The sequence below is a fragment of the Hemicordylus capensis genome, chromosome 1 (genome assembly GCF_027244095.1).
Source record: "Hemicordylus capensis ecotype Gifberg chromosome 1, rHemCap1.1.pri, whole genome shotgun sequence".
Taxonomy (NCBI): Eukaryota; Metazoa; Chordata; class Lepidosauria; order Squamata; family Cordylidae; genus Hemicordylus; species Hemicordylus capensis.
In genome coordinates this window covers 286,605,968-286,631,266 of record NC_069657.1, presented here as the reverse complement: position 1 = coordinate 286,631,266, position 25,299 = coordinate 286,605,968, and the positions used below count along the sequence as shown (strand labels likewise).

Sequence of the window (25,299 nt, the reverse complement as noted above, 5' to 3'; positions counted from 1 at the left end):
TCTGAATTATATTAGGCTTTAGGAAGATTTAACAAACACACATATGTTAGTTATGAACACTGGGTGAATATTGTTGCTGGCTAGGGTTGAAATACTGTTATAGCATGTTCTGCTTTCTGCTCAGTTAGATTGATGTTGTTGTTCTTTTATACTCAATAAAGCCCATTGAATCATTTTAGGATTGGCTTGATCTCCTTTCTTCCTTGTGCCCAGATCCTACATGGTCACTATATAAAAGAACTTGGTCACTTGGTGACACTATGAGACAGGCCTAATTTTATTTGCTAGCTAATGAGCATATTTAGTATATAAATCAGGCCTGGACCACAACAATGCCTGAAGATGTGGCCATGCTGATTGGGGTGGTACCACGTTCTCTGGATCCTTGCCCAACTTGGCTGCTTCTATCTAGCAGAAAAATTGTTGGAGATGGCATAGTTAATAGTTAATATCATTAACTCATCACTGAGGGAGGGTAGGATGCCTCCTTCTTTGAAGGAGGCTATTATTAGACCACTACTTAAGAAGCCTTCCCTATATCCCTCAGTGATGGATAGTTATAGGCCAGTCTCCAATCTTCAATGGTTGGGCAAGGTGATTGAAAGAGTGGTGGCAAAACCAGCTCCAGGCAGTTTCAGAGGAAACCGACTATCTAGACCCATTCCAAACTGACTTTAAAACAGGCTATGGGGTTGAGTCGGCCTGATAGATGGCCTTTACCAGAGAACTGACAGAGGGAGTGTGACTCTGTTGGTTCTTTGGGATCTCTCAGCGGCGTTCAATACCATTAACCATAGTATCCTTCTGGATCACCTGGAGGAGTTGGGGATAGGTTTTTAAGATAGGCTTTAAAGTGGTTCCGCTCCTAACCCCTCCTGAGGCAACAATTAGGTGAAAAGGTGTCCGGGAGACATAGACACCGAGGTTGGTTTGACCATGATTGTGTTATAGCCAAGAAGCAGCTATCAAAGTTCTTACAGGACATCTTCCAACTTCCCAGCTGCATCCCAAATGCAGCTTTGCATTTGGAAGCTGGTGTTATTAGATTAACTTCTCAGGCCCGGCTGCAAGCAGTCTTATATTGGCTTAAACTTACTAGCTGTCCCCAAGGGCTAAGCTCACTAACTTTGGTGGATGATTTCTGTTCCACTTGGAGGAGGAATATACATGACACCCTGGGTAATTGTGGCCTCTCGGAGCAATATATACGATTGTTAAATTATGATCAGGCAAAAAATATCATTACACAGAAGGTAAGAGACATAGAAAAGCAGAGTGATCTTAGCCTGATTGCTTCCAGACATAATTATCTCAACTTTTCAAATTACCCGAGGCCAGCTGTGTACCTTAGCATTTGCCTAAACCCAGGCTAAGAAGGGTCTTCTCTCAGGCCCGTTTTAATGTCCTCCCTTCAACTGTGTTGGAGGGCAGATTTTGAGGGATCCCCTTGGAGGAACGTTTGTGCCCATGTGGAGCTGCTGAGGTGGAAACATTAACACATACTTTGTTTAACTGCCCTTTCTATATTATTGCCCATTCCAGTCAGATCACCCCCTATCAAAAGAAACATTTGGATTGGTCTGAGGAACATTTTATTGTTTATTTTTTAGAAGAAGTTACTCATAGGATTGCTTGCTTTTGTTTGGAAGCATGTAAAATAAGGTGTCTGCAAAGTGGTTTTTAAATTTTTACTTATGTTATTGTATTGTACTATATTGCTCTTTGCTGTAGTGTTTATTTGGTCATTGACCGTAAATAAATGAGTTCAGTTGTTCCGCTCCTATCTCTCAGGTAGAATCCAGATGGTGGAACTTGGTGATGGTTGCTCTTCAAAACCGAAGCTATTATATGGAGTGTATTATATGGAGGTCTCCAATCTGTCACAAATGCTTTTTAACATCTACATGAAACCATCAGGAGATTTGGTGCAGGGTGTTATCAGCATGCTGACGACACCCAAATCTATTTCTCCTTATCATCATCATCATCATCATCATCATCATCATCATGAAATGGCATTCACTCCCTAAATGCCAGCCTACAGGCAGTAATAAACTGGATGAGGGACAACAAATTGAAGCTGAATCCAAGCAAGACGGAGATGCTCATTGTGGAGTAATGGAGTTTGAGGGATGAATTAGATCTTCCTGTTCTGGATGGGGTTACACTCCTCCAGAAGGAACAGGTACGCAGCTTGGGCGTGCTCCTGGATCCAGGCCTCACCCTGGTATCTCAGGTGGAGGCTACAGCCAGGAGCACTTTCCCTCAACTTTGGCTGATTCAACAGCTGTGTCTGTTCCTTGAAGAGAATGATCTCAAAACAGTGGCGCATCAGCTGGTAACCTCCAGGCTTGACTATTGCAATGTGCTCTACCTTTGTACGAAGTTCAGAAATTTCAGTTAGTTCAAAATCAGCAGCCAGACTGGTCTCTGGGGCAACCCGGAGATATCATATGCCTGTTTTAAAACAGTTGCACTGGCTGCTGATAGGTTTCCGGGCAAAATACAAAGTGCTTGTTATAACCTTTAAAGCCATGAATGGCTTGGGTCCAAGTTACCTTAGAGAGCGCCTTCTTCTATATCGGTCATCTGGAGAGGTCTGTCCCCAGTTACCACCCATATATCTGGTGGCAACTCAGAGCTGGGCCTTCTCTGTAGCTGCTCCTGGACTATAGAATGCACTCCCAGCAGATATCTGCAGTTTAGGCTTTGTTGGCCTTTAAGAGAGCCCTAAAAACCTACTTGTTTGGCCTGGCCTTCCAAGGTTTTTTAATTGTTTTTAAGTATTTTAATTGGTTTTAAATGGTTCTGAATTGTTTTTAAATTGTTTTTATATTGTTTTAAATGAGGGTTTTTAAAAATGTTTTTTAAACTTGTGTACCGCCCAGAGCCTTTGGATGGGGTGATCTAGAAATGTAATAATTAATTAATTAATTACATAATTTTGCTATAACTCTGAGCCACTGTATTTATTTACTTATATCTTACTTTATGCAGCTCCTGTTTACAAAACCAAAACATAATGACATTTAAAATAATCACAAATATTACATATGATTACATATTTCACTGAGGGGCAGGTGTAAATATTGTATTATTTAGGAAATACATATTGATGAGGCATGTTTCTGTTAAGAGAATCTCTGGCCCTGTTTAGACATGAAAAAACAGAGTTAGGAGGAAACTCATGACTCAGGCCACATTTGGACATAACGCAGAACTGTGGGTCCAACTGTCGTCTCTCTGATTACAAAGAGCCTGCTCTCTATTACATCTGAATTTGGACAGGAGAGTGGTTCTGCACCCTGTGCCCATTCTCCTTTCTGAATTCAGATGTAACAGAGAGCAGGGAGTCTGCAGAAATGAAGGAGAACTGACTGTAAGGGCTTCCTTCTTGCATGAAGGACAGCCTGCACAGCCAATCACAGCCAGAGAAAGGGAGGAGCTTCCTCCCTCAACTCTGGTTCTGGACAGCCGAGCCTACAGTTCCACATTCGCATGTCATCCAGGCTGTGGCTAACCTCAGGTTGGAGTGGCAAAACTCACTACAACCCGACGGTTCAAATTGGAGTTTGGAGAGCGAAACCTTGGGTCGCTCTCCATGCAAAACCAGAGTTTTGGTGAGGCAACCTCTGGCCCCTTCAACTCCAGTTTCACCTTACATGCAAATTGGCCTTCGTCTCTGTGAACTCTGAGCTCACAAATTCCCCTTCCATGTGCAAGTGGAAATGAGGAAAAGCTTACTTCTGCCTTCAAATATGTCACAGTTTTTCATTATGTATGAATTCAGAAAACTGGGGTGGGGGTGGGGGGGAGACCAAACTCAAACCATGGTTTGAAACAAAGCTTTTACTTTGTTTCTCTTACAGGAAAAAGAGGTAAAAGAGGAGAGGGAGTGCTGTGGTTCACAGGCTTGTGCCAAGTCTGGAGCTTAGTATAACTTCCCTCATGATACAATTGCTTTGTTAGTTAGTGTGACATGCCATTTTGCTTTACATATGACCAGTCTCATCTCTGCTAAAGAATATCTTTATGTGGACAAGTGTCTCACATAAAGGAAGTTATCATGACAATCAACAACAGCAACCACTGTGATCACGGTTCATCTTAGTGGCTGTCAGCTCTGTCCAGGATCAGTTTTCTTATAGTTTATGTTATTCACCTGTATATACACACCAAAGGGATGCGTCCCTGTACACAGATCCATCTAATCTGAACCAGTCTTTAGCTGTACAGAATTCCTAGTAATATGAATGTCACCAATGCAATCCTATAAACAGAGAATCAGCATTAGCTTATGTGGATGTTTTGAATATGCCCCAAGCTATTTAAATAAATGTGTATATTATTCTGTTGCTTTCCCAGGATAATTTAAAAATCAGTTCTCTCTTGTTTTCTCTTTTTCCTGAAGTTACTCCTGGAGCTGGAGAAGAAGAAAGAGAGAATGTGTTTTGCAGGTTTAGGTAATCATGCAGATTTTATTAGAATATATTTACAATAAAACACTGTACTTGGTATCCTTACATCCATATATTCCTGCCTCAGGAGTGCCGAATCTGAATTGGAGAATATCTAGTACCTGGCAACAGCTGAGGTTACATTCCAAATTGAAAAAAACTGAAGGAATGTTTATTTTACAGACATGACTGTTCATTTTTATTTATTTATTTAAAATATTTATACCCCATCCCTCCAGAACATTACTGCTCAGGGCGGCTCAGAACAATTGTTTAATTTAGTTAAATCAAAATATGATTTATCAGATAAAAACTCAATGAAAAACATATATTACACAGATATCATCTTTTGGAGATGCGAAATGCATTTTGATGCATTTAACATCTCCAAAAGATGATATCTATTCCAAAGAGCAATGGATTGCAACCTTTATCTAATTAGTACCTGTGTTACATCAATAGTACATCAATAGTTTTAAAGGAATTAATAATTATTCAATGTGTATTCATTGTTTTAAACATCCATTGTTTTAAAGTTTAAATGCATTATTTTAGGCTTTTAAAAAATGTTTTTGAAATTTTTGTGTTCCAACAGTTATCAGAGGGAAGGTTGACCAGATGATGGCTTATAAGAGACATGTAGGTAAATGGAGCAGTATATTTGTTTTAATGACAAAACAAAATGGGCCTAGTGCATCACAGGGTGTGTGTGTGTGTGTGTGTGTGTGTGTGTGTGTGTGTGTGTGTGTTAGACAGAGAGAATTCCTGTATGGCATAACAGAATCTAGAGATTGCATTACTTCATAACAACAGAAAAGGGTGGGAAGATGAATACCATTCATTTCCATTTCCCCATTTTTGTGCCTCATACTGCCACTAGTTTACATAAAAACACTTCACCCAAAGGCTCACCTTTGCCTTGCACTGTGTGGTCATTTATGCCACTGATAAATGTCAAGTGCATGCTCTTTTTTATTAAGCAACAGAAAGAAAATAGTAGACTGGGTGTGGCAGCAAAGAGTAAATTCGCAAATCTCAGCTGTCTCTTTTTAAAATTACAGGTCGAGTACCCCTTGTCCAGACTGCTTGGGACCAGCAGTGTTTGGACTTTTCCAGATTTGGGAATCTTCTATATAATTCTAGTAGACGGGAGGGGGGCGGAATGTGAGGTGGAACTCTCACGAGAGCGTGTGAGAGTTCTAGCTGAGAGAAATAATGGCGGTGGTGAGGAGGTGAATGGCTGAAGAGGCGAGCAGAGGAGGGGGCGGTAGCGGGAGTAATGGGGGTGGGCGGGCGGCGGCAGGACGGCCTGGCCTGGCCCTGAGCGAGGCGGTGGCAGGATGGCCCTGGTCCTGAGCAAGGCAGCTTGACTGCATGTTTAAAGTGAGCTGAGGCATTTTGTTGTTGTTGTTACAGCATGGTGTCCAGGTTTTGGAGCATTCCGGATTTCAGATGTCCGGATAAGGGATACTCGACCTGTATTATTATTTTTTAAAAGGAAGCTTGGAAGGTGAAGAAGCTAGCTAGACAGCTCTCTCCACAGCTACTTTCCCCCTACAAGCAAGCCTTACAATTAACACCTATTGCTTCTCTGGCCAGCCTGTCATGCGGCACTGCCTATCAGAAAACACCTCCAGAAGAATAATGTCCCCAGTATGAGAAAGTGAAGCCTTGCTATTTCACAACAGGAATGGAAGCCTGCCATGAACCCCTCTTTTTTTCTTGATGGCTGAAGGAACTGTAAAAGAGCATGAAGGGTCATCAGCCTGTGCTGCTAATGTAGGCGGAAATCACCACCGTAGACATATTTCGGTAACAAAGAAATCAGTTGCCAAAAGATATCAGGAGAAAGGAGAAATTTGAATTCCAAAAGCCTTTACAAGAAAGGAAGTTTGGGGCAAAATACCATAAGGGAAATTTGCTATGGCAATGGTAAACACACAGTAAAAGACAAATCAAGGTTTAAAATAGCTTTAAAGCAGTTAATTGCAATCAATGTTATTTTTCTGCACTGGCGGTATAAGGAAGAGAAGTATCAAAATCACATGTGCTGTCTGTTCTACAGACTCCAACCACAGTTATACATTTTTTTAAAAAACTACTCAAAGTTAATTGCTGAGAGCAAAAGCAAAATTTAGGAAGATTGACAGGACTTGTACCAATTAGTACCAACTATACCTGTAAGACAGTAGTCCAAGTTCATTAAATTGTTTTAGCACAGAACATTCACATGCACATCCTGGGAAGCAGCCAATCATGGGCTCTTCATCAAAACTGGAATTATTTGCCAAGTCTGTGTGTGTTATCCCATACATGTGAAGGGAGATTCCCATAATTTTATTCTATATGCACAAGGCCACAAAATGCACAGATAATCCATATTAATGAATCCAGATTATATCCGGGTTCCACACTCAGCATCACCAGTACAGATTTCAGGCAATGTTTCACTCATTAGAACACAGTGAAAGGATGGAAATTGTAGAATCCCGGGGTAGGGGTTGTGGTATGCAACGATAAGGCAGTGAAGAGGAATCAGGAATATTAAGAGTTTAATGAAATAGATATTATGTACAGAGAGGCAAGTGCAAACTACATTTCAGTGCTCTTGCTGCTGGCTGTTTGTTAGCCCCGCCTCTACTCCATGACTGTAATACAAGTAACTAAAGCCCTATTCAAAAGATGGCCTGGATAAGAAAAAGAGTTTTGCCAAACAAAGCACAGAAATGTCTGCTCTTTAACACTCATTGTTAATATGGAATTCTCTGTCATGGGATGTGGTGGTAGCCACTAGCTTAGATGAATTTAATGGGGCTTGGATAGATTCATGGAATATGGATCTCAATGACTACTAGTCTTGCTGGCTATAGACTACTTTCAGGTGCAGGGGTAGGATATTTCTGAATACCAGATGCAGGGGAGCAACAGCAAGAGAGGGGCATGCCTTCAGTTCCTCCTTGTGGTCTTCCTAGAGCAGGGATTCTCAACATGTGGGTCCCCAGATGTAATTGGACTTCAACTCCCATAATTCCCAACCAAAGGCCACTGGGGCTGAGGATTATGGGAGTTGAAGTCCAATAACATCTGGGGACCCACACGTTGAGAAACCCTGTCCTAGAGGCATCTGGTGGGCCACTGTAGGAAACAGGATGCTGGACTAGACTGTCCTTGGGCTCAATCCAGCAAGGCTCTTCTTATGTAGGTTCTTTTGACAGAATAGTTAAAGAGTATTAAGATCTCATACATATTTACAACAGGTATGTGTGTCATTCTCACTCCCCACTCATAAGAGGAGTATAACCCAATGTGCACCTATCCTGGATCTTTTCACTATTCACTCTTACATATTAACATGTGGAAATAAATACTGGCATGGGCAGCCCAGTATTTTCAATGCACATTTTCTGCTTCCATTCCTTGTGGCAAAAATATGTTTCAATAGGAATCCTGAATATCTGATCTCAAGCCTAGTATGTTTATTTCTAGATTTCTACATACAGATTTGGAAGACTCGGTAGTTCTTTGCACCACATCAAAAAGAGTGAAACAGTTATAAAGTGCTGTGCAAAGGGTTTAGCACACATTAAATAAACTAGCAGACTCAGTGCATAGCATCTGCGCCACTAGTTTGTCGCCGCGCTTTGCATCCCCTGCTGTCGCCCGCCTCCACTCACCTTTCCCTCCCTGCCTGCCAGCAGTGCTTTCCTTCCCCGCTGGGCGTGGTGCGGCTCCCCACCTGTTCTTGCCTTTCCCTCTCTGCCCACCAGTGCTTTCCTTCCCTGCTGGGCGTGGTGCGGCTCCCCACCTGTTCTTGCCTTTCCCTCTCTGCTCACCAGTGCTTTCCTTCCCCGCTGGGCGTGGTGCAGCTCCCCACCTGTTCTTGCCTTTCCCTCTCTGCCCACCAGTGCTTTCCTTCCCCGCTGGATGTGGCGCGGCTCTGCCGCTCACCCAGGCTCCTCTCAGCGGCGCGGCTCTGCCACCTGCCTCCTCTCAACTTTCTGTCCCTGGCTGATGGCAGTGCTTCCCTTCCCCACTGGGCGCTTCCCCCCCACACACACACACACTTTCTCCCCCCTCCTCCCAGGAGCCAGGCCAGGGGCCGCTGCCTCCTCCTCAGCCACTTCGCCCATCAGCCGCCCACTTCCTCTTAACCCTAACCCCCTCGCCACCTGCCCCGCAACCTTCTGGGCCAGTTTGCTTCTCCCCCTGCCTCTCCACGAGAGTTCCTTGCAAGCATTCCACGGCTTTTGTGAGATTTCCGTGACGCATCCCCTTTCATCCACGCATGGACTGTCTTCGTGAAATAAATATACAGAAGATAGAAGGTAGTCATTTAACAGATTACAGTTTTAAGTGACAGGCAGTGATAGCTAGTGAGGGCGGCACTGTGGGCGAGAGGTGATTACCAGTGGTATGGCTGACACCTGCAAACCACCACAAGCAGCAGCACTCTATCCGGTATCCCACGCAACGGGTGCCACAGCTCCGGCACTCACCTGACCTTTGTGCATGCACAGAGTCCAGGCGAGTGCTGGAGCTACAGCCGCCACATGGAACACCAGGCAGGGCACCACGGCTCGAGGCAGCTTGCACGTGCTGGCCTTACCACTTTTTAAAGGTACCTCTCACCACCACTGCCAGCACCACCCTCACCAGCCGCCACTGGTTACAGGTTACAGTTTTATTTTCTTCTTCTTCACAAGTATCAGCTCAATGTTTGATCACTAAAGAATCAAATAGTGGCTTGCATGTGTGAATAAGCTATCAGAGATCAAGCAGCAGATATAACTGTCATTCACCACACATCTCCCAAAACACAACACCTTTCACTTCATACATTCAGTTAAGAAATCAAGCAATGAACATGCATGTGTGAACCAATCCAGGGAAACCCAGCTTCTCCAATCTAAATGCTTGAATCCAAATTATATTTCTAATTCCAGCTCTGCTTAGGGATAACCAGACAATGACTACAAATATTTATATACCTCTTTTCAACAAAAGTTCCCAAAGTTGTTTACATAGCTAGATATAAATAAAATGGCTCCCTGTCTCCAAAGGGTTCCCAATCTAAAAAAGAAACATAAGATGCACACCAGCAACAACCACTTCAGGGATGCTGTGCTGGGATAGGGCCAGTTGCTCTCCCCTGCTAAATATAAGAGAATCGACATTTTAAAAGGTGCCTCTTTGCTCCATTAATAACAGACTCATCTTATCTCTGCATTAAATTTAATGCAGTGAGATGGCCCACACTGAAATGCAGACACGACCTACAGTAAGTAATGGGTATGCACTAAATATCATCTGCAAAGGAACCTTCAAATATTGCATCTACAGAATGTTTCTGTAGTTTTCTCTCTCTTTATTTTGTGTACATCCCATTCAGTTCTACTGATTAAGAGAGGGGAAGTAACTTGCCTAGGGAGCAAGAGGTTGCTGGTTCAAATCCCTGCTAATATGTTTCCCAGACTATAGGAAACACCTATATCGGGTAGCAGCGATTAAGGAAGATGCTGAAAGGCATCATCTCATACTGTGCGGGAGATGGCAATGGCCAAGCCCTCCTGTATCCTACCAAAGAAAACCACATGGCTCTGTGGTCGCCAGGAGTTGATTTAACAATATATTGATAATATATCCATTTCTAAAATTTCAACCAAAAGAATACACAGAAAGTTGTTCTTGGTGGCCGCTCCATAACTGTGGACTTTATTTCATGCAGAAACTTAGACATTTTAGGGCCCTGATCACTTTTTGAAAATGATGTATGCAGTTTTGAAATATAGCGGTGACTTTTAGCATAAAGGGTTAAGCCAGTACACAGGTTCAATTTTAGTATATATTTTGTCAGTTTTGTATATACACTGTCAAAACACAATTATTTTGTGTAGGTTTTTAATTTGTTGCTATCTACCCCAAGTATTTCTGAACAGACAGGATAGAAATATAAATTTAAAAAACACATATCTTAAAACTTCATTTTTTCTTAGTGCAGTATTGCAATCTAGTATTCAGATTTGCTTACTTTAAAAACAATGATATCAATGAGCATTCTGTCCATGATCAGAGGCAGTAGATGGTCATGATGGACAGATTGCTGGCAAATCTGCCAGCAAGGGAAAAAATGCAGATCACTAATAAAGAGAATATTAAGTTCAGAGCACTGCCAAGGGTACCATCTAATCCTGTTTTATAGCAAAACTTACTTGCTGGTATTACGAGGTTAATATTGAAAACCTTTCTGTCTACTACTGTTTTGATCATTAGTGACTGCCTCTAATTTGTAAACAGGTAAAATAACTTTTCCCTGGAGTAAAAAAAAAAAAAAGAGAACATGTTTTGGCCTCATCTTTGAGTATACTGTAGATATCTCAAGGGGAAAGGCTGTTTTTATACTTTTCAAAAGCATAGAGAAGGTTTATCAGAATATTTGTGAATGGAAATAAAGTTAACTATACAGTCTCTTGAACTCTATTAAATGAATCAAAGATGCAGATAATTAAGATTTCAATTTGGGGGGCTTGTCTGAATTGTAAACATTGTGTTCAGAAGGTATACATGATGTGTTGGCAAACACCAGATTATTTTTACTAAGACTGCTCTTATTCTCATTAAAGTTGATACAAATTGATGATTTTTAGAAAAATCAAAATACCCAATTTTTTATTTAAATTGATTTTTTAAAACAATTCATCAAGAACCTAGTCAATGATATCATTGTTAATATTAATCAGAATTACATTCTATGAACATGTTAACAGCAGTTTATGGGGATGAGAGATAACAGACCTGAGTCCTGTTCTGCAGGTGGTGTACATGACTCACACACATACACAGAGTCAAGCCCTTGCTCCCCCACGCAACCCCCTACAAGTGCAAAGACAAAGAAGGTCAATGAAAGAATAGAGGATTTGGTGGGATAGAGTAGATCTGATCAAGGAGGAGGAGTCTGGATATAAATGCACAGGATGGGGAGAGGAGGGGAACAGAAAGTGAAACCAAAAGTCAAAAGTCAGCCAGCATGGTTTAGTGGCTAGAGTGCTGGACTAGGACCGGGGAGACCTGAGTTCAAATCCCCATTCAGCCATGAAACTAGCTGGGTGACTCTGGGCCAGTCACTTCTCTCTTAGCCTAACCTACTTCAAAGATTGTTGTGAGGAGAAACCTAAGTATGTAGTACACCACTCTGGGCTCCTTGGAGGAAGAGCGAGATATAAAATGTAATAAATAAATAAATATTTATGCAGTCCTGAGGAAACATTTTCCAAGTGTATCCTCCAATATAGAAGGGAAACACCTATCATGACAGCAGGCCACAAAAGAGACCTGATTTGGGTAATATTTTAATCAAGTTCTTATACCTGTGGGTAAGAAAGGCATTCGTGCAAAATGCAAACAGTGCAACAACAAAATGTAAGGCCTGGTTGCCCGGATGAAACAGCAGTATGAGAACTGTGTACCTATTAAAGCGTTTACTTACCTTCTAAAAATGAAATCTACATCTATTTCTAAATATGTATTAAGGTTATACTAGACAGCAAGGATGTACTTTTATAGAAAATGATGATTAAATAGAATTTTCCTGACTAGTAATTTAAATTGTGATTTAAATCATTAAAATTGAGTCCTTCTGTGAAATGATTTAAATTGTGGTTTAAATCGATTTGATTTAAATCTAATCAACCCTGGTTCTCATTAAGTCACTTGATTTGCTAGATTTGTAACAACAGTACAGTCTCTGCCCAAATAGTTCATCAATGCTTCTTTTACTTAGCATTTTTCTATGCCTTTTTAATTACAGATAATGGATAACACATACTGTAAAACACTAAGAACACAATCCAAAGCAGGAGTTAGACAGCTTAAGCTCATTGCCGTCAATGGCCGACATCCTGTCTAACACGCTTGTGGAAGGATGTTACACAAGTGCAAAATTTGTGCTGAATCTGGAGCTTGCAATCCAGATTAGTGTTGTGCAAGCATGTTTTTGCAACAGCAGGATATCCTGTGTGGCACCCCTCATTTATTTATTTTAAACATAACTTTTGTGCAAGAATGCTGTAGCACAACACCACAATTCCTCACATTCCCATTGTTTAGCACAATTGTGACCTTTATGCACTAGTGCATGCAACTCTGCTTATTATGCAAGTACTTTGTCAGTCAGGATGCAAGTCAATGGGTTTAAGAATAGCTACCTTAGTGCTGGGTTCTGTCCACTGGCTGCAATCCTAATTTAGCAGAAATTAAATCCACTGAAATGAGCAACATTTACTTTTGAGTAAACAAAAGATAAGGCTGTATGTGACTTTTAATTACCAAATCACAATGCATTCTATTTATATATTGCTTTTATACATATTTCATCTATACAAATCCCAGCTAGTTAAATCACCATTCTACCTCTATAGAGGTAGATTAGTACTGCTTTCTTTGTATTAAAAGAGGAAGCAATGCAGAGACACAGCAGATTGGCTAAAGTCACCCAGTGAGTTTATGGTTTGAACTGGGGACTACCCAGCCCACAGCTCCTATTTTTAACCACAGTGCTAAACTAGTTCTCTGAAGTGGACTGGTAAAGAAATAATGAAAATCATGAAACACACATAAGATAAAAATGAATTATGGTGAAGTCTCACAGTTGGCTGCAACAAACCGAATTCTCTTTTATTTTAACAGGACTTAAGGATGACTAACATGTCTCAATTAGGACCAGGGTGATTAAAAAAATTTTTTTTTAAATATTTTGAGCCTCTTAAACTATGTTGGATTGGGCTCAATATTAACATGTCATTCCCACTACCATTCAGAAGTTAGGACTTCCAAAGTCAACTCACCATGAGTTAATTTTTCAGCACAAAGACTGGTGACTTGGCATGCCACCACTTAATTCCCCCCACCCCTCTTCAAAACGTGAGATGAGCAAGGAAATAGTAAACGGCAATCTTACCACACACCTGATATATGTCAGAGCACTCACACAACTAGGCATCAGAGGTGGCGAGGTGGGGGGACTAAGCTGTGTTGGCTTTATCACATCAATAGGGGTGAAAACTGGGCATGAAACTCCAAAGAAGTGTAACAATGTGGCATTTATTATAATGTCTTTTTCTCTAAACCCAATGCGTTTCACCTAATTGACTTCTTCACAAAATAAAGTTTTTTGTAATGACAAAAAATGCCAGTAACTCTGGCAATCCTGGAGGATCTCATTTATCACATCAATCACATTCTGGGGAAAAGCAGTTGTGTGAATACAGTATCACGGAAGTAGAAGCCTACAACAAGCTCTGTCTCTCACATACACAAATGCTCATCCCTCTTTTTTTAATTGGCTACAATATTAGATTTTACTGACCCACTTACTTGTCTGCATAGCAGCACTGTTATTTATATCAGAGACAAAAGGCACAGATGAGTCAGGATGAACCAGGCTTCCCTTTATGTTAGTATACATTTTAAGTCAAGAGGTTTTCCCCAGCTGTGCCATTATAAAAGCATGCCAGAACTTGAGCCACAACTAACTGCTTCAATATGTTTGGAAGTACTGACACCTCGTCATTCCTTCTTCAAGATGGTTTATGCAGTATTTCTCTTAAATTGATCTGTTTCCTTTCCTCCCTCAAATCTACTAGTTCCTTCAAAGTATCTTGTATAAGAATTTCCAATTGTGATCCATCAAGGATGGCAGAATCATTATGTACAACCTAGCAGCAGAAATAGTGTCCCATCCAGTGTTAATTTTGAGCCAAGACTCTAAGAAAGAAAGATTATCCTCCATAATTTCTTCAAACAACGGATCTTAGATGTACTAGCTCACTGCATTGGGTTTATTTTATCTGAAGAAAGCAAATGTTCAGGAAGTGACAGAGATGGACAGAGTTAAATGCTGTAACATGGTAGTTATTCACAGCACATTAGGCAGAAGAACACTAAAATTAAGCATAAAATTTTATTCCCTTGGTAATATTCTTCAGTCCTGACTAGAGATGGTAGAAGACAGAATGTTGCTTCAGAAACAAAAGGTAGCATTCACTCTACATAAACTAGCCATCTTACAAGCAAATATTCTCACATTATTACAGTTAAAGTAAAATATATGGTGGCTGGCATACAGACTCTTGGGCCCAACACCTGAAAAAACTTAAGTTAACCCAGCAGCAACATGGTGATTTAATATAGTTTGCATCTCTGCAACCAAAATAGCCATAAAGCCTGGAGACATATGAAGTGTTGGGAAAGTCTGAAATATAGAAGATGGAAAAAGTCCAACCCAAGAGTATCAATAGTGGCTTCACAAACATATTTCACTTTGAATAACCAATAAGAAGTTGCCATCTTCATCACATATGGACACTGAGGACAAAGAATATTTTCCTTTCATATAACAGTTATGTTTTGTGAGAGGGAAATAGCTGTCTACTTAAAAATGTACCATTCAAGTCATTTTAAATATATAGATAGGTAGATAGTGTACCTTGCATGGCCTTATCATGTCAACAGAAACTAGCTATGAGCAACACAATCCACAACATCTGACTTCCAAACAGCTGGATGGTCGCCAGATGAATATGCACAGCTAGTATATACCATACCGTTTCTAATCAACTTCCTAATTCAAGAGCACCATGCTGGGCATGAGGTATGTCATACTAGCATGAGGTGTGAGGGAGACAGGCTTTGAAAATAGCAGCCCCTGATGCAGGATGGTTTTAAAATCTGCAATCTTACAGATGTTTATGACTTTGCCTGGTGCAGAGCTATAATCAATTTACTTATGCCTGACCCTCAAGATATATTAAATTTATCCTGAAGGAAACTGGTGTCTGAAACCAATTGCCTAGACTCATTAGACACGTGGGAGTTTCAGGGAACCGAAGGGCCTAGTGGCAGATGCAACATTGATTTCTGTATGTTCACAATTTACCAGACTGTTCCATACTAGACTTGATTTGATGACTCTCTATGGGGTGCCCTGGAGCCTTGATTATTTCCACAACCAAGCTGGCTAGCATGGCAAATGTGCTCTTTATTTGCAGCATTTCCAGAGCAGCAGTATTAAACTTGTGTATCCACACCATATCTTATGAAATTAAAAATAATTTTATAAAGCTTGGTGTTTTACTAGCCCACAGTCTGGCCTTCCATAATACAAAACACTTTGTTGACTCTACTCCCTTTTATTCGCTATTATTACAATCTGTAGCTCTTAAATTATACTTCAGGTAGCTATGCTGCTTCTAACCAAAGAGTAGGTTAGAACTTACTTTTCTTCAAAAACTTCAATCAGGGCACAGCAAGGTTGGAATGGGCCCTGGGCAAGTTGGCCTTTACCTCTCCCCATCTTCTTCTTCAGAGAGACATGGGGGGGAGAGAGCAAAAAGAAAGCTGCCACCCAGCTTGGGGGGGGGCTTCCTCAGGGCCCCCCACCCTCGTAGCTATGCCTCTGACTTTAATGCAGCATATTATAATGCAGCATAAAAGGGTTTGTTTAAGTGCTGTTGTACCTTATTGATCTTAAATGGAAACTTGAAACACTAAGACTAGCTCCCCGATGCTTTATAAATCTGGGTACCTCTTGTTTATAAGTGTTTGAATAGCTCATGGCAGTCCTCTGATTACAAGGCTCCAAAGAGGCCTGATTCTCTGACCTTTGGAGACTCTCTTCTTAGCTACTATTCTTAGAACACTACAACAGGGTGCATGATTTGGCCCAAACTGGAGAGAGTTAGAGGTGGAGCTTTTGAATTAAGGCCCTCCTATCCTCTTGCCCCATAATTCAAACACTGCTTCAAATCCTCTCTCAGTCAAAAACAAGTAATATCAAAACACTAAGTTTTTCTGAACAATTATAGCAGCAATGATGGCTACATGAGAGCTCTGTCCACTGGGATACATGCATTATTCTAGGAAGAGAAATTATTATGTGTTAAATTATTATTTAACACTTATTAAAATGTTATTCAGAGCTATAAGACATTTGAAAGAGCAGCTATATTACATAGTATCCTGGTCAATAAATTTAAGAATAATTGCTGTACTAATTAATGCATAAAGAAGTACACACAGTGCCACAAGTAAAGTTGGTTCACTTCAGATTTATGCATGTGTTCATCTTCAAAAATTATAAACATCTTTTACTAACATGAAGTGCAACATTCCTGTTAGTTGTCACTGTGTGGCATTTCTGCTACATGACATTCAGAAGATGACTTTCTAAATTCAACTTGTGAAGTTTCCACTATTATTTTTTTTAAATCATTTTTGTTGGACCATTTCTAATGTTAAAATAAAATTAAATTATAAGGAAAAAATCCTTTAAATTGCACAGAATTGTTATTTTAATATACTCTTTACATATAATACAGTACTAGCATTTTAAAAAAATAAACACCTCAACATAAAGTCATAATATATATTAGTAACTTGAATGGACAATCTGGTCTCTTTTAGAATGCAGGGAATATACTTGGGCAATAGAGTCAAACACAAAGAACCACTGTAGCTGGCAAGGAGCAAACTATTTTCTATACTGCTTTAAGGCTTGGTATCTAAACCCTGAATAACACATCCTCAGAGAACCAAGAGTATACATTTAGTATAAAACCAAGGAACTGCTTTATGTTGCATTTTACAATATATTATTTTTTTAAATCGATCATTGCCAGTTTAAAAAATTACCAGTAATTTGATCTTTTTCTTTGTTTAAGGTAGATGGTACTTTTCTTTTCTCTCCCCCATCCCCAATTGGTACCTATAAGACCTTTGCCATTTAAAAATGCCATTTATATTTTTACAGCATTTAGTTTTTCTTCATTTTTTGCAATATATTATAAAGTTATTATTCCTTAATATCCATATGTGATTATGAATAGGCATAAGATAATTTATCTACATCATCACCACCAAGTTTAAGATCAGCATTCAAAACTTGAATAATGAGCAAAAGTAACTACAAGTTATTTCATATTAAGGGTTAACAGTTTGCTTTAACAATTCTTTGTTAGGAGCTTTTACACCAAACTCAGTTCTTATATTTGATATTTTATAGAGGTAAACTATTATACATTTTTTTTTTAAAACCCAAATGATCAGAATTGTACCTATTTGATATTATACATATATTCTCTCAAATAAAAAAGTTAAGAGTTTACTTTTTTTAAATTAAGCAAGGCACACATTATCCAGTTTCTAGTGGTCAGAAAACTAAATAAATATAACTAAAGGATAATTTCTACTTAATCCCAATCTTAAAACCAGGTTTTGTTGTTTTGATTTTTTTTAGGTCAGTTCAAATGAAAATCTCAATTTTTAAGGAGATTAAGAGCCACTATAATAGGATAAAACTATTCCTACATGACTATATTCTCACAGACAAGGAAGACATATTCAGCCAAACATCAAAATACCACCACAGCATTTCATGTTTATTATATAAGTCAATTACTGGCTTACTAGAAAATTATATTATATTTAGCTTCCTCTGGAAGACTTTACTGCAGTAATAGATTTTTAGTGTTCATATTTACATTTTGAAATTGTTAGTCCTTTCTGTTTTTTATATAATATTCTTCAGCAGTACAAATATAATGCTTCCTTTTACCTTTTTCAATTTCTGTATCAGTGTTAGGGTTTTGGGAATGACAACATAAGGTACAGATTCAAATGAAAAGCATAAGCACTTTTTTACATTCATGTCAAACAAAATCAATTCCTTCCAGAGTTTTAATTGAAATAACATTTAATATGACTATCAGTCCTACTTTTCCCTTTTAGAAAAATGTTCTTTAACATTGAACAACAGCTGCTATACAGAAAACAAAACCACTGAACTCATTTTTTACTTGGAAATAAAATAATATTCTCACAAAATCACTTTTTTTTGTCAAAATACATGCAAACAAAAATATCTTGAGGAAAATCAAAACAAAATAGTTTATTCTTTCCCCCCTCATCAAACAACTAGTCTCTTGCACTTTCTGAAAAAGAACATCCTTACAGACCAATAGGTACAATAGAGAGGTTATAGAAGACAACATGCTTACCTGAATGGACTATCATTCAGCTGAAGAATTGCAAAACAAAGTAGTCCCAATGAATTTCTAAGCATGCAGTCCAATTCCACACATTTGAGTAGGCCAGACTGTCAAGCAATCATTTCAGCACAAGCCACTCTGCTTTCCATCTTAAGAGATTCACTCAGAAAATTGACAACCTGCTTTGTGACTAAAACAAGGGGGGGGGAATCTTCTAATGCTTCCAAATTCCCACCATTTGTTTGCCATTCATCCAGTCAACTTTTCTAGTACACATCTTCTCTCCGTGCATTTCCAAGTTAGAGAAATGGGAATTGCTCCTCATCTGTATGCTAATTATTTTGCCACAATAGACAAAAGTCATAATCTTTTTAGACAGGAACACAACAGGCCCAAAGTTGAAAACAAGAAACTAATAAGTTGACATGACTGGGGCAGAAGTGCATGTGTGCAGCACTCTGCCTGCTGGATCAGCAATAGCCTCCATTTAAAAGCACTAGCAGCAGCAGCACCAGACAGGCGGTTGGGTTACAAAAAAGCCTAGCTGTGTGTAGTATATGCATCAAGCACAGGTTCCCTTAGAGACCACATTACTGCAGCAGAATAACATCAGTAGCATACTGCTGACTTTTCCTGTCTCATTCTAGATGCCTTTATGGAATACAAAACATATCAATCCCCCCTGCCAATCCTAACCTGTGTTTCAACTTCACCTCTGAGCTTGGCAGAGTTTTCCCTCTTTGCTCCACTTCTAGATTATAACAATGACTTCTCAATATCCTGTGTATTAAGCTTGCAACAGAGTCAGGCAAGATTGAGGATGCATACTGTACACTGCCTACATTGTTACCCACAGGCCCCTAAATCTCTGGAGAAGCAGAATGTGTATCATGTGCAATGCTGTATTTAATGTAATAGATGGGAATGGTAAATACCACTCATGCTGTTAGCAGCAATCCAATAGGAGATACATGTTTTTAAAACCGACTCGCTTCTGTCACTGGTGGTATGGTAAAAGGATGCTCTTATTACAAAAATGCCAGGAAATTCAGCAAGCCTACTACCATTTTGACATGTTTCTTTGAGAAAGAATTAGACTCAACAATCAGGTTAATACTTAAATAATCATGCAGCTTGTGTAGGGTTAACTCCAAGTATGCCTATAACCTCATTTTGGTTAACAGCTAGCCATATAGGTCTTTGAAGAAGAAAAGAGACAGAGAGAAGTAACCATTTGTGAAAGAAAACAGAAAATATTTCAAGAGTGCATGGCTGGAAACGTAACAAACAAAAACAACCTCCTGTCTATGGTATACAGTAAGGTAATGAAACTTTTATTTTTTTAAGCAAACAAAATAGAAATGAGGCCTGATATACAAAGAAAGAAAGAAGGTAGGTTTGCTAGAAGGTTTCCCTAGAATTTTGCAATAAAAATATGTTGTTCCTACAGCACTTTCCCCCCAAGACTAATAAAGAGCTGTTTTAAATGATCTTCACTCAGACACACATCTAAATTAATTCACTCCCAACATACAGCTCAGAAATAATACTCTCTGCCACTACTCATTGTCATAAGACAAGCAAATTAGAACTTTGGGGGGGGGGATATTACACTCTTCTCCTGCATTGCAATTGCTGTAGTTTTGTATCTGTGACCCTATGCTAGAAAGGTCAAAATATATTGGCTAGTCTTCTGCCTGAAGAGGATGAGAGGAACTTTAAGACAGCTTTTCCAAATTCAAATTCCCCTTTTAGTCAAAAAATACTGTCAAAGTACAATTGTGGGGACAGAGCTGCAGTCCAAAACCATAGAAAGGCCTGGAAAAGAAACTGGAAAACACCTCACATGGTAAGCCTATCCTTTAAGGAACTATTCTTTCACATGTTGTTTCCATTTATATGTATTAACATTCGAGTGTATTTTTCTCTCAAAGCAAAAAAGCTTCTCCTTTTAGACTCTATACCCACCCCAGTCTACTACAGTTCTCTTTCCATCACACACAGAGTACACAAATAAGCTTCTCTCTTCTCTTTCTCATGCACTCTCAAACACACAGGCATCCATCCCACAATACTCTCCCACTGTACAAACAAGCTTCCCCCAATCTCCTCACACTACACACTTTACAGTTGTCTCTCAGAACAGTCACTCACAACCTCTCCGCCCCACTCAACACACACAGTCCAGCATTCTCCCCCTCATCTTATAGTTAGTTCTCACAACTGTACACTCCAAAGTCCTCCGTAGCCACACACATTCTTACCAACTCACTCACACCCAGATGCACAATTCTCTTCACAACACACACACATACAGAGCTCTCTCTTTCACACAGGCAGAGTTCTCTCCTACACAATACACTTTGCAAGCTCCTTTCCTCGCAGACGCACACATTCTCCTACATACAACACCTCAGAGATAATTCTCTGGCAACACACGCGCGCCCCGCCGCTCCCCCTCAACCACAATCCTCAGACCCGTCCTGTCCCTCCCCATCACCACCACCCCACCCCCGCCGCCGCTGCTGCTTCTCAGTCTTCCTAGCCACCCCCTGGCTCCCCGTGCCTGCGCCGGGCACGCGCGTCGCCCTCCCCATCCCCCAGCCAGCGTCGCCGAACTGCAGCCTTTGCAAAAGGAGGGAGACAACAATACTGACCGCTCTTGCAGCGGCAGAAGCTGCTGGGCTGACCCCAGAGCGGGAAGTCACACGGCACACCTCCTTCCTCCAGCCCGCTATAGTAATCCCCTCTCACGGCTGCCTGACGTGCTGGGAGAAGACCAGACGCAACGGCGACCGAGGGTTGCTTGCAATTCCCTTCCCAGCTAGCACTGCAGTCTGAGGGGAAGGAAAAGCCTTGCTGGAGCCCAGCCCGCCCTTCGCTTTCCTCCTGGGCTCTCCCGACAGCTCCACAGACAGACAGCCACGTTGAGGGCAAACTTTGCTGACAAACCTTGCCAAGTGTGTGCGTGTGTGTTGCCACTAAAGAACGCAGTAACAGAAGCATCTCTCTCTGGACTACATTCAGCTAAAGGCAGATCGCTGAGGTGTTTCCCCAAGAAGCAAAAGGGGTTTTAGACAACCCCCTCCCCCACCTGTATTTCCCTCCAACAGCCACCAACCTCCCGCCCCCCCCCCCCCGTCCGTCATCTCTCATAACATCTACGGATCCTCTCAGGGCTCTTTTATCACGCCAAGCCAAAGAGAAGCAGCCCTTTGGAAAAGGATGCAGACTACCCTGGTGTGAGGCAGTGGCAGTGGTCCAAAGCCCAATCCAATGCATGCCAGCTTGGAACCCATTGGGTTCAGTGGGGCTTATTTCCATGGCATTGTGTACAGAAATGCAGCTTTAAGCATTATCTAAATTAATGGGACTTGCTGTCAAGTAAATATGCTTAGGATCGGGATCTTAGAAGTGTGCGAAAGCTTGGGGGCATGATGTAAGTGTATTGAACCCTTTTTGCACACATGTGAGCCTCGTCATTTTGATGCTTACATTAGACATAGTAGCATTTACTTCTGGGTAAACATACATAGGCTCAGATTGCCCGTAACTTACAATATGAAATATAGTCTCCGCTTTCACTAATTGGGAAAAGTAGAAGGGTGAAATGTTCTGTGTCCTAGGTTCACAACTAGCGGAGAGTTATATATTCTCTCCTGCCTAGACTCACCCATGAGAGTAGGAGCCCCTAAAACAGGGGAAGGCTTCATCCTGCCTTGGTGAAAAGCTTCCTTACTGCTCCCAAAGTGTTGAGTTCTTTGGAGAAGACTGGCTCAAAAAAACCCAGTGTGCTCACTTCTTTCTAGATGATCTAGAGCAAAAATGTTTAGGCATGCTTAGGCTTAAATCGCACCAAACAGGCCTACGTTTGTTTGTGGGTGATAATTAGGCTTCTTCGCCTTGTGACTCATAGAGAGGAATTTCATTGGGGTCTTTTTCAAATGACTCAGTGATTTAAATAACTAAGTAATTGGTCAACAATCTACTGAGTACCTGTCTCTACGTTCCCCCCCCCAACCAGAAACTGAAAACAACCATATTGAAATGAAATAAAATATATAATTTCATTTTTAAAGTGTCCTTATGTTATGCTCTTTTTCTAAGACAACACTCCGCAGGAGCAGGATTAAAAATCGAATACAGAAAACATGCCTGTCGAAGTTCAGCATCGTTCAGAATTTATGTATCTGTGGTAATCTGAGGACACACGAACAATATTACAGCCTTACAAACTCCCGTTAAAAAACCCCAAAATAAGGATCCCACTGATTCTGTACTATTCACCTTACCAGAAATCTGCCCCGGACTTGGTAGGTTGGGCAAACTATCCAAAGATGAGCAAGAGCTGACTGGTAGGTTGGTAGGTTGGGCAAGCTATCCAAAGGTGAGCAAGAGCTGACGTCCAAGCTATCCAAAGGTGAGCTAGAGCTGACTGCCGGTAGTTTGATTGTCTCTATGGCTTTAAGTACTAACATGGATTAGAATCCCCCTTTTCTCCATAAGCAAGGGTTGCACGAGATGGGGGGGGGATACATCATTTTATCCTGGATGATAGTTTATTATAACATAATTAAAGGGGGCTTCCTAAAGGGATCTTGAGTATACCATCTCAATTTCGATGCTAAGTACACTTACTCATAAGTAAACTGTACCTGAAATTTTTAAAAAAACTGACCTTGTTTGACATAGGAGTATCGTGCAGAAGCACTAGGACAGTGCTTCTGTTAGAAGTCTAGTAGGAATGGACCCCAAATGACTGCAGTAAAAACTGTGAAATTTCCATACAATGGCAAAGGCGGTGATTCACTGTCCTCCCCAAATTAGAGAATGCTCTGGATACTCTTGGGTGCCCCCGTGCTTTCCCCACCTTTCAAACGTGTTTCTGCTATTCACGGGGCGGGGGGAGCTGGGGGGACCAGCAAGTCATACCCGAAAGAGTTTTAATGAGAAAACAACGCCTTCTCCTTCTGGTGCACACAAGCGAAGGCTAACGCAGTCTGTTTCATTCAGCTCCCCCACACTTGAAAACATAGCATTTCATTTATTTTGACTGGCTGGAGCAAGAGAGGGGCTGGACAATGAAACATGAGACAAGTACTAGAAGCACAACTAAAGCACCAGACAGGTTCACTACTGCCAGGCTGGAATGGTAGAGCTGTGTTACAAGGGAATGCCCAGCAGTAAGCAGCCTTAATTAATTAAACGGCAAATTGTAGGTGCCATCATAAACAGTCCTGTCCTATACCTTCTTCTTCCTTCCTCTAACTCTCCCCGCTTTACTACAATCTCATGAAAAAAAGCTAAAACAAATATGTGTGTGCACGCACGTGCAGGGATGCACAGATAGTATGCACATATATTGTGTGCACGTATGCATAGATTGTATTTAAATGCGTCCAAGGCTACTGTTCTATGTACACTTACTTGTAAGTAAGCTCCATTGTACTCAGTGGGTCTTACTTCCAAGGTAAACATGTCAGTATGCTAGAACTTCTATAGGGACAGCATGCGATTGGAGAGACTGGCAAATTAAAGAGGTATGATCTTCGAAGATGCCATCGAACTGAGTTGTGCAGCTAGGAACCTGAATCATTTGAAGTGCATTATTACTCACTCAACAGTCCTTAAACACATTTACTCGAAAGTTAGGTCACACTGTATTCAGTCGGACCGCAAATATATTTAGGAGTGCATCCTTAATAGATGTGGCTGGGATTGTGTGTGTGTGGTGGTGGGGGGGGTGAGTAACAAATATGCATACCTAATTGCCTGCCTCGAATTCGGGGGTGGGGTGAGAGACCTCCGAACACAATGAAGTCTAATTATGACTTGGAATTTTTAGCATAGCGGTATGTTTCCTGAAGAATAGAAAGGAGGTTCAAAACAGGATGGAAAAGTTGCTGCACATGCGCAGTAACTGCTTCTCATGATAAGAATGTTACTTCAAATAATAAAGTCAAATATCAGACAGTTCAGTTGATCATGCGCGGATGCTATGGAAAGCATCACGTTTCTAACAAACAATGCTCCTTTAGGCTTAATTGAGGGTGCAGAGGGAGTGAGTGTTAGCTCCACACAATGAGGAAGCAGACGTATTGTAGAAAAGACAATATCTACGATTGTTTAGCTCTGCAGCTGAAATGTTCATTTACACAGAAGCTCAAATCAAGATTAAGCCGAGAAAGAGAGAGAGAGAGACCTGGAAACTGGGTCTTTTAAGTGCAAGTGCGGGTGGTGGGGGTTGATCATGGTGCGAGCAGAAGCACAAATAATTGTGAAGAGTTATTAATAACATGGGGGTTAACTGTTGTTATTTGTTCCAATGGAGTTGTCTAAAATAATTAAAGCCTGTAGTGATCATGATGCTCTGTTCTTAAAATTATATGGATAGTAACAGAAGGAAAGAAACCAACCCTACAGGATTACCACCTAATGTTTAATAGACTAAGTAAAATACACGCAAGGAAAACTTTAAGATGAGAAAAGAATAGGATTTTGTTTTCCCCTTCAAGAATATGCATGTTTATAACTATAAAGCATACATATTGCTGTGTCTTTAACCTCAACATGGGGAGTAGTGAAGGTGATGACAGTGAGTTATTTTCCTATTTGCCAGTGAACTAATGGGAAGTCAGAGCTCAAAGTAATTGCTATCAGCAACGGACAGCTCCTGGTGCTGAAAGGAGAAGCTGCTTTCACAATACAATTCACTCAAACAACCTTCGAAAAAATCAGAGCAAAACTGAATGAAGTGGCAAGTACTTGGGCTGAATAGCACTGTCTGCAGAACAATGGCAGCC

General features: G+C 40.6%; 1 protein-coding gene across 23 annotated transcripts in view; it reads right to left on the bottom strand.

Moving 5' to 3' along the window:
• Positions 1-25,299, bottom strand: part of MYT1L (myelin transcription factor 1 like) — a 571,739-nt gene that overhangs the window by 544,099 nt on the left and 2,341 nt on the right. For 8 of the 23 annotated variants that reach the window (XM_053286003.1, XM_053286002.1, XM_053286016.1 and 5 more), the window contains exon 1: positions 21,154-21,432. The exons of 4 other annotated variants lie outside the window; for them this stretch is intronic. The gene's annotated coding sequence lies outside the window, so the exon portion shown is untranslated. Of the gene's footprint in view, positions 1-18,505; positions 19,184-21,153; positions 21,435-25,299 lie in introns of those variants that run through there. 11 more of the 23 variants (XM_053286014.1, XM_053286029.1, XM_053286019.1 and 8 more) reach the window with 5 other exon arrangements.